Source organism: Miscanthus floridulus, chromosome 10 (assembly GCF_019320115.1).
Source record: "Miscanthus floridulus cultivar M001 chromosome 10, ASM1932011v1, whole genome shotgun sequence".
Taxonomy (NCBI): Eukaryota; Viridiplantae; Streptophyta; class Magnoliopsida; order Poales; family Poaceae; genus Miscanthus; species Miscanthus floridulus.
In genome coordinates, this window is record NC_089589.1 from 80,834,805 (window position 1) to 80,843,676 (window position 8,872).

Below are 8,872 nucleotides of genomic sequence, written 5' to 3' on the forward strand. Positions count from 1 at the left end.
TTGTGATGACGCTGAACGCGTGTCTATGATGTACCTTTTTTACACAGTGACACAAATAAGAAATAGGTATATGCATCGTAGGCCCTTAAACTTGTCTCGTGGTGCCACTTAGGTCCACAAACTCTCTAATCGTACTTCTGGCACCCTAATGTTGTTTAAGTATGCCACTTAGGTCCATCACTCATCGGATCAAGATTTTTGCCGACGTGGCGGGGATAGAACGCACGTGAACCACGCGTGAGTGGTCATGGCGCCTGCTGCATGCGGTGGCGGACATGGACGTGGACCGGTATGGACAAGTTGTTGGTGATGCAGCCTGTCCTGAAGATCTTGGTGAAGGAGCGCCAGAGCCTGAGCTCCTGGTGCACCGTCACCGGCATCCCCTCCTTCACGCAGTGGTCATACTTCTCCAGCACCGACACAATGTAGCTAAACTCCGGCCGCCGCGCCAGGTTCGCCGTCCAGCACTTCTTGATCAGGTTGTTGAGCACCGGCGGGCACGAGTTCGACAGCGGCGGGCGCAGGTTCTAATGATTGATGGACACACCCAATCAGGAACAACAATCAACCAATCACAAAAGACAAAGAGATTCAGTTCTTTCACAGATCATCAACTGAAATGGAAGCAACCCAACCTAACCTTCTCTGAGGCAGCGTACGCGGCCTGCACAGGCGTCATGCCCTGGAACGGGAGCAGGCAGGTGGTGAGCTCCTAGAGCACGATGCTGAAGCTGTACATGTCCACCTTGCGGGTGTAGGGCTTCTCCTTGGTCATCTCTGGCGCCATCCAGCGGTAGGTGCCCTTGTTGCCCTTGGTGGCCAGGCACTTGGTCTCCAAGCAGGAGGTGCCGAAGTCGGCCACCTTGTTCAGCGAGATGTCTAGCGCCAACGCCAAGATCGTCTTTGGCGACAGCGAGTAAGGGTCCTTCTTGTTTAGGTACATCCGTAGCGTGCCCTGGGACATGTACTCCATCATGATGCAGTAAACCGGCGGCTTCTTGCACGCCGCGATGAACTGCTCCTCGAGCTCGACGCGGCAGGCCTCGTCGTGCTCCAGGATGCGCACCATCTTCACAGCCACGGCACGCTGCTTGTAGATGCCACGGTAAATGCGGTTGTTGGCGCCCGACGTGAACTTGTTGCTGATGAAGAGCTACGCCAGGTCGGCCATCCACTCCTCTCGCCGCCTACTGAGGCTGTCCTCGCCGCCGGGGCCCATCACCGTGTCTAGCAGCATGGACCACAACTCCATGCTGTCCCACCGCTTCTTCTCCATGTCGTCCGCCTCCTGCGGCGGCCATGGGCTCTTCCCGCACCTAGACGTCGACGGGGACGCCACGAATAGGCTCGCCATGAACGGCAGCGATGGGCCCCGACGGGGAGACACCGCCGTGGCCTGCTGCTGGTCCGTGTCCCCGCCACCACCGCCTCCGAACGGCCGCAGCAGCTGGAAGCACGAGAGCATGTGGGGCGCCAGCTGTATCAAGACTCACAGAATAGCATCACACACGGCATGCCGACTGGCGATGGTACCGCTGCTCTGCTGCTACCAACATGATCGACAATGGTGGGACAAGCCGGACGACGTCGCACATGAAGATGTAGTTCAGAAAAGGCCGCACCTTTTCGGCGTCTCTTCCAGCGCCGTTGTACTCAGCCCAGGCTCCTGCGCGCGGCAGACAACGGCGCGGAGGCAGAGCAGCGAGAAGACGAGGAGGCAGCCTAGTAGAGGTGACAGAGCAGAGCGACCATGTCCACGTCCATATCCGCCGCCGCATGCAGCAAGCGCCATGACCACTCACGCACGGCTCACGTGCGCTCTATCCCTGCCACGTCGGCAAAAACCTTGATCCAATGAGTTATGGACTTAAGTGACATACTTAAACAACATTAGGGTGCCAGAAGTACGATTAGAGAGTTTGTGGACCTAAGTGGCATCATGAGACAAGTTCAAGGGCCTACGATGCATATAACTCAATAAGAAAGGACAATGTACCGGTAAGTGTTGGGCCTCCTACGCAAGTCGCTACAAAAACTCCACGCCACGCCACAGACATGTCCCATCCATGTCCGCGCACGCACGCATCCCACATGCTCGGCATCTCTCGAGTTCACGTTCCATCGTTCCACGTACATTGAGCTTTGAGCTTCCCCTTGTTTCCATGTCGCTTAATAGAGTAGAACATGTTGGTAGTGTCTGTGATCCGGAAGAGGAACCAATTATAGTCTCCATCCCGGCACAGCTTTGTCTGAGTAATAGAAATTCATTTTTCCCTAAAAAACAGGCTCGCCCCATTGGTGGAGGCCGTCATATCACTACTACAGATCTGACATTCACTGCTGGCTTTACCACTATCGGATTTTAAGAAACCGGCTATGATAGCACATCTGTGTTGGTTTTTGGCTAAAACTGACATTGATAGGACCAAACGCCACTGATATTTGGGTCTTCAGTGTCGGTTCATATTACTGTCGATTTTAGCCAAGAATCAACAGTGATATTGGGTCATCACTATCGGTTTTTGGCTAAAACCAACACTGATACTATCACTGCCAGTTCGTGGCTTGAATCGACAGTGATATGCTAAAAAAACTTCATAACTTCCATAGATGACGTCTGGTGAAGATGAACTTTATATCAAAATTGTAGTACACGACGAGATCTACAACTTTGTAGTTAAAACTTTTTTGATTTGAGATCATTTGGATGTCTAAATATAGACCACAAGACTTTATAGAGTTTATACCAAAAGAGTCCATATGCTCCGTAGTGATAAGTGAGTGTGAAGTGGTAGTTAAGGATCTCGGATGGAGAAGCGCCCAAAACAAAAGTTGCATATCTCAAAAAGTTATGTAACTTTGTAGTTCACAACTTTTTTGTTTGAAGTTGTTATGATGTCCATCTATTTGATTCGCGAGATTTCATAGAAGTTATCACCAACTAAAGCCATATGTTCCATAGTCATAGAGTGTGTAGTGATATTTAAGGATCTCGGATGTAGAAACGCCCAAAACAACATTTATAGATCTCGAAAAGTTATGCAACTTTGTAGTTGACAACATTTTTGTTTGAAATCATCGGTCTAGCGAAAATTACGTTTGATTTCTCAAATTTAAAATTTGAATTTTCAAATGATCTCGGATGAAGAAACGCCGAAAACAAAAGTTGTAGATTTTGAAAAGTTATACAACTTTGTAGTTGACAACTTTTTCATTTGAAATCTTCTATCTAAGGAAAATTATAGTTGAATTTTCTCACAATTGAAATTCAATGACCTCGGATGGAGAAATAACCAAAACGAAAGTTGTCGATCTCGAAAAGTTATAAAACTTTATAGCTGATAATTTTTTCATTTGAATTTATTTAGGTCCCAAATATTCATTTCAAAATCAGATAAACATAAAATGGCTAGGACAAATATCTTATTTGGACACAAGTATCTTACAGTTGGAGTGGTTAGGGGACGAACAAGCGAAGCAGGAGGTTGGGCGTTCGAGCACCGGTGGCCACTAGAGGGTCACAAACCTCGGCTTCTTGTGCTGACAAAGCAGGGTGTTGCATATAGAGTGTAACTAATATTGTCTATTATAGTAACTTTGATATACATTTCTTTATTGCATTTAAAATAGTTTTTATATACATATGCATATTTGTTAGCCATGTTAAAATTTCAGGTTTTGGAGCTGAACTCCTTTGAACTGACACCCAATGCATGGATGCTTTCTTGAAAGCACCGAGTATAGTTACTAACCTTTAACTAGTAGTGTGGGTGCCAAAAAATTACGCCTGCCATGTTGATGCCTAGTATTTAAAGAACTTATTGCTTTCAGTAGATGAATGCTAAATCTTTGGTTGTTTTATGTATGTGGCTATTGATGTAAATAGTAGGACATCTTTGTATGTATTGGATTCATGGTACTAATGATTTGTTTATGTATATTAAATATCAATGGGGGCACTTGCATTATGTATAGTGCTATATGTTTCTATTAAAATTGTACTAAATCTATTGTTTTTGTGAATTATGTATAGAATCATTTTGTTCTGTCAGTGCCGTCCCAAAAAAAATGATTTTTTTTTCTGGTGGTGATGTCCAATTTCCCTGTCGATAGGCGCCCACAGAGGTACATTTTTATCCCTATTGGGTTTTAATTTTTCTTATCGGCCAAGTACCTTAGAGAAATTATTTCTAAGGTTAGACATTTTTAAATTTCCCTATCGCTCTATCCCTAATGGTTATTTCCTATCGTGCCATCAAGGATATTCTCGTTCTATTAGTGTGACTTTCATTTTGTTTAACTATCTGAAAATAATGTTGAAGGTTTTTTTTTCTAAGTTTAAATGTTTTATCCCTTTATGCCAACATCGTGCCGTCCAAGATGGAAATAAAGCATTTATCCTTCACTTGCGACGAGATAAAAGAAAAGGCTGTACTATGTTTTCATGGTAGCTAGGACCCAAGGAAAGAGTGTACTACGTTTGTTTGACATAGAGGAAGAGAATGAGTTCAAAGCAAATTTCACAAGAAGACTGTCACAAGCTGGAGAACAATTTTAGATACCTAGCCTGCTAGGTACGTATGCTTTGCTCAGTTGATTTCCCTTAGGTTTCACGTATCCTCATCTACTTTTTTCCTTTTTCCGTGCATTCGTTTTTTCCAGGGAATTTACCTTATGCATTCTTCTGCTACTTCAAGCACTCCTTTCTTTTTTTCATGGTCTTGTCTGCCTTGGCAAATAATTAACCTAGCTTGTCTTCCGTCTAGAGAGACGCTGATAGGGACCAACCCGAGGGGAGGTCCAATCTTATAGTAGGTACAAACAAGGGATAATTTGTTGAAAACCCAGCCTAGATAAATACCTTTGTACCTAATAAAGGTTGAGATGTGGACAAGTGATAGGAAGAGAGGCATTAAATCCTTGAACCCGATTCAATCTCTACGAACTCAAGAACACAGTCCAGCAGCTTTAGACCTAGTCAAACGACATGGAGAGAGGCACCAAAATCTTGAAGGACTTCATCACGATCTCTGAACGACTGCAAAACCACAATCCCTAACTAATCGACACAAAAGGACCGAAATCCTAGAACTCGAATTAGGGGTTCTAGAAGAACCATCGCATACTCGGAAGAAATTTAGGATAAATCACTCAGCTCTTTGCTGGAACACCATGCGTGGACACGTTAGCGGTTATGATTGTTAGGAACAAAGAAAATGGGCAAGTCAAAGGGGTTGTTCCACATTTGGTCGAAGATGGTCTCTCGATTCTGCAATGTTTGGATGATACAATGTTGTTTTTAGACCATGATGAAGGGACCATGTGATGAGGATATCATAGCTCATCATGCTCCATCAAGTGTCAACCATTCACCATACAACATAAAAGATACAAATCAAGGATCACTCACACAAAGTCGAGCCAAGAAACTACAAGAGAAGGTGAATTCATCCCTCACTGAAATTATCTTTGATATACATGAGATAGTTATCCTACCTAAATGCTCTACATATGTCTTACTAAGGTTGACACAAGAAGGAGGTACCGCTGGACAAAAGGAGAGAAGATGTTTTACATGGAAGTTGAACCGCCACACCACCTTGCTGACAGCACGAACCAGCAGAAAGAAACAGTCATAACTCTTGATTCCCAAAAGCTTTGGAGGTCCATAAGGATATTTTGGAAAGCTCATCAACTCTGGCTTTCAATGCCTCTAAGCTCGACTGATTTGCATATACCAATAATGGGAGTCAACAAGTTTATTGTAGACTGGTCAGAAGGTCAACAGTCTTCTCGAAAAATTATCTTGGTGTAACTTCTCACTCAATACCGTACCATCCTACAAAGTTTCGTTGTGCATGCTATACATGGTTGGAAAGATAATCAAGTTAACTTTTCAATGCAAAAAATGGCACATCTTTTGGACTTTCCAATAAGGAGTTCTAGCCAGATTAGTGAAGACTGCTCGATGAGGAGGCTAACAGTTGCGCGAAACTCACTAGAATTCCATCTCGTGGATACTTTTCACCTACTGTAACTTCAGAAACACTAAGTCCAATTCGTACGCAACTAGGATGGATGTTCCAGTATAAATATCCCTTACATCTAAACTATTAGAAACTTTTTGATGATTTGATAAACCACATGGTATTGCAGCCGAGCTGCCGAGTGTCTTACTCAAACATTTGTTCTTCCTTGTTCTTCTTTGACTTGTGAAGAGATCCCTCAGGGATCCCCTAGTTCGTGCTCTACAGTTTCCAGTACAGCTACACCATTTTGTTTGGATTAGTTCCAGATTGTGGTTCTGCAACCGTTCGGAGATTGAGTCGAAGTCTGCAAGGTTTCAGTGTTTCTCTCCTTGTAACTTGGTCGCATCCAACCTTTGTTAGGTATAAAGCTAGTTATTTCACTGTTCACAGCAAGTTATGTTTGGTTCGTCGACCTACTGGCGTGGGGATTGGGCCATAGTCAAGGAGGTTGTTTATCACCATGACGCCTAAGAGGGGGTGGAATTAGGCAACTTAAAAACTTCTACTCTAAAGTTGGCCTCTAATTTTCGCCTAGTCAAAACCTATGCAAGAATATAATCTATCTAGATCTGCAACTAAAGTTTTGCTAGATTGTTGCTATCTCTACCACAAAAGAGTTATGAAACCTAGGTTTGAATGCTAATAACTAGCTTAGCAAGCTAAACTATAAATGAAGGCACGCAACCTAGGTACACAATATAAATGCAGAAGCTTAATTGAGATAGAGATGCAAACTCTCGTCGATGACTGGTATTTTTATCGAGGTATTGAGAATCTCACACTTCCCCCTAGTCCTCGTTTGAGTCCCTCGTAAGGATGCCCTCGCAAGGACCAAGCTCCTGATTAGGTAACTCCATGGATAGCCCTTAGGCCTTTCCCACGGGCAAGTGAGTCTTCGAGATGGTGTCTCCTGGACCATTCCCCGTTGTCTCCACAATCGAGCTTCTAGCCAAATCATCATGGGCCTTGTTCCCTCTAGTTTACCGGTGATAGCCACACCACAAATGCAGTTGGCGTGGTCTCGCAAGCTTATAAACCCCTCGAAGTACAACAATGGTGTGCACAATCACTGAGTGGTAAGAGGTATGCAAACCTCGCTAAACACAAGGTTTAAACCTAGAGCAAGTGCATAAGCGGTGGTCTAACTAGCCTAAACACCTCACAAAGCTCTACACTGATCACCTAATTTTTCCTTAAACACCTGGTGACTAGAGCACTTGGAATGGTGTCTCAACACCCCTTTGTCATCAACACAATCTAACACACTCAAATGGGCTGGCCAAGACGGTATATATAGCCCCCACGAAGCAACTAGCCAAGGGGGTTTGGGGGCCAATTGGGCTAATCTAAAATTCTCACAAAATTAAAACCTATCACTTAGTGCATTTCACCCCCTGTATCTAGATTGTGTTTCTAGCCTACGCACAAAGTAATTGCAGAAATATAAATGCTAAAAGTAAAGAAAGGGTTAGGGACATGGTGATATTTCCCTAAGGTATCAGAGAATCGGCACTCCCCACTAGTCCTCATTGGAGCACCTGCTCAAGGGTATAGCTCCCCCTTAATCCGCGCAAGGACCAAGTGCTCTCTACGGGTTGATTCTTGCTACTCTGGCATGGTGAATCACCCACAACTGTTTACACCATGAGTTAGGTATTTCACAAGCTCCATCAAGAGATCACCAAGCTCCCAATCACCACCAAGCCATCTAGGTGATGCCGATCACCAACAATAACAAGCACAAACTCTCATGTGAGCTAACCAAGCCAAATGAGAGTAGTGGATGCACACTTGCTACTCTCCAAGTACTAATAGAGTCCTTATTCCTGTAATTAGCAATTCCCAATCACTCCACTAAGCTTGAACTCCCCTTGCTCACCAATGAGTGTAACTAGATGTCCAAAATGGCAAGAGAGCGCTTCTATGGTCGAGATGGAGAGGTATAAATACCCCTAACACCCAGAGCTAGCCGTTGGAACCCCACTACATAGAAATCAGGGTAACTGATTATCGATGTTTGACCACCGATAGCCTGCCACAGGGGTACCCGGGGCAGTATGTTCGGGCTTCAGCGTATGCAGAACTCGACGGTTAATGCAAGAGACAGTCGATTTATCCTGGTTCGAGCCCTCGATCGTGGATCGAGTAATAGCCCTACATCCAGTCAGTGTTAGCCTTTGCGTTGGATTGATTGTAAAGTGTTGTGTTGTACAATTGTTGTTCTGATCTCTCGATCCAAGGAGCCCTGCCCTCCTTTATATAGTCAAGAGGCCAGAGTCCTAGTCGGTTTACAATAAGAGTTTCTAGTAGGATTATAGAGTAATACTGCTACTAAGATTACAGGAGAAGAATCCTAATTGGACTAGGTCTTCTCCCTTCCTTGCGGGGTATCCTGTGGGTCCTGCACCGACAAGCCCCCGAGCACTTCATGGTTGAGTTCTGGAAGCCTCGTCTTGTTCTGTCAAGTCTCGTCAAGCAGGAACAAGCATCGTCTGAGTGCTTTCTTGAGCGAAACCGTGTAGCACTTCGTGAGATTTTTGCGTGGTGTGTACTTTTTTGAAGAAAAAAGTACTCCCAATTGGATGTAGCCCCTGAGCCTCTTGCTGTTTGGAACAAGGAGCTTTGAGGGTCTTTTCTTGAAATCCATCTAACTCTTCGTTGAAAGGTTTCCGAGCATATACCCGTCTTTCTGTTGAAAAGAGCTCGGATTTTGCTATGTCTGGGTTCTTTTTGTTGAAAAGAGCTCGGATATAGCTATGTCCGGGTTCTTTTTATCTTGTGGACTTGACGTCGTCTGCCTTGAAGAAGTCTTCTGAGTGACGTGCGCTTTTTTGAAAAAAGTG

The 8,872-nt window shown here is 44.6% G+C and overlaps 1 pseudogene; it reads right to left on the reverse strand.

The window, feature by feature from the left end:
• Positions 1 to 245: 245 nt before the first annotated feature.
• On the reverse strand, positions 246 to 1,465 carry LOC136488946 (serine/threonine/tyrosine-protein kinase HT1-like; annotated as a pseudogene).
• Between the last annotated feature and the right edge of the window lie 7,407 nt (positions 1,466 to 8,872).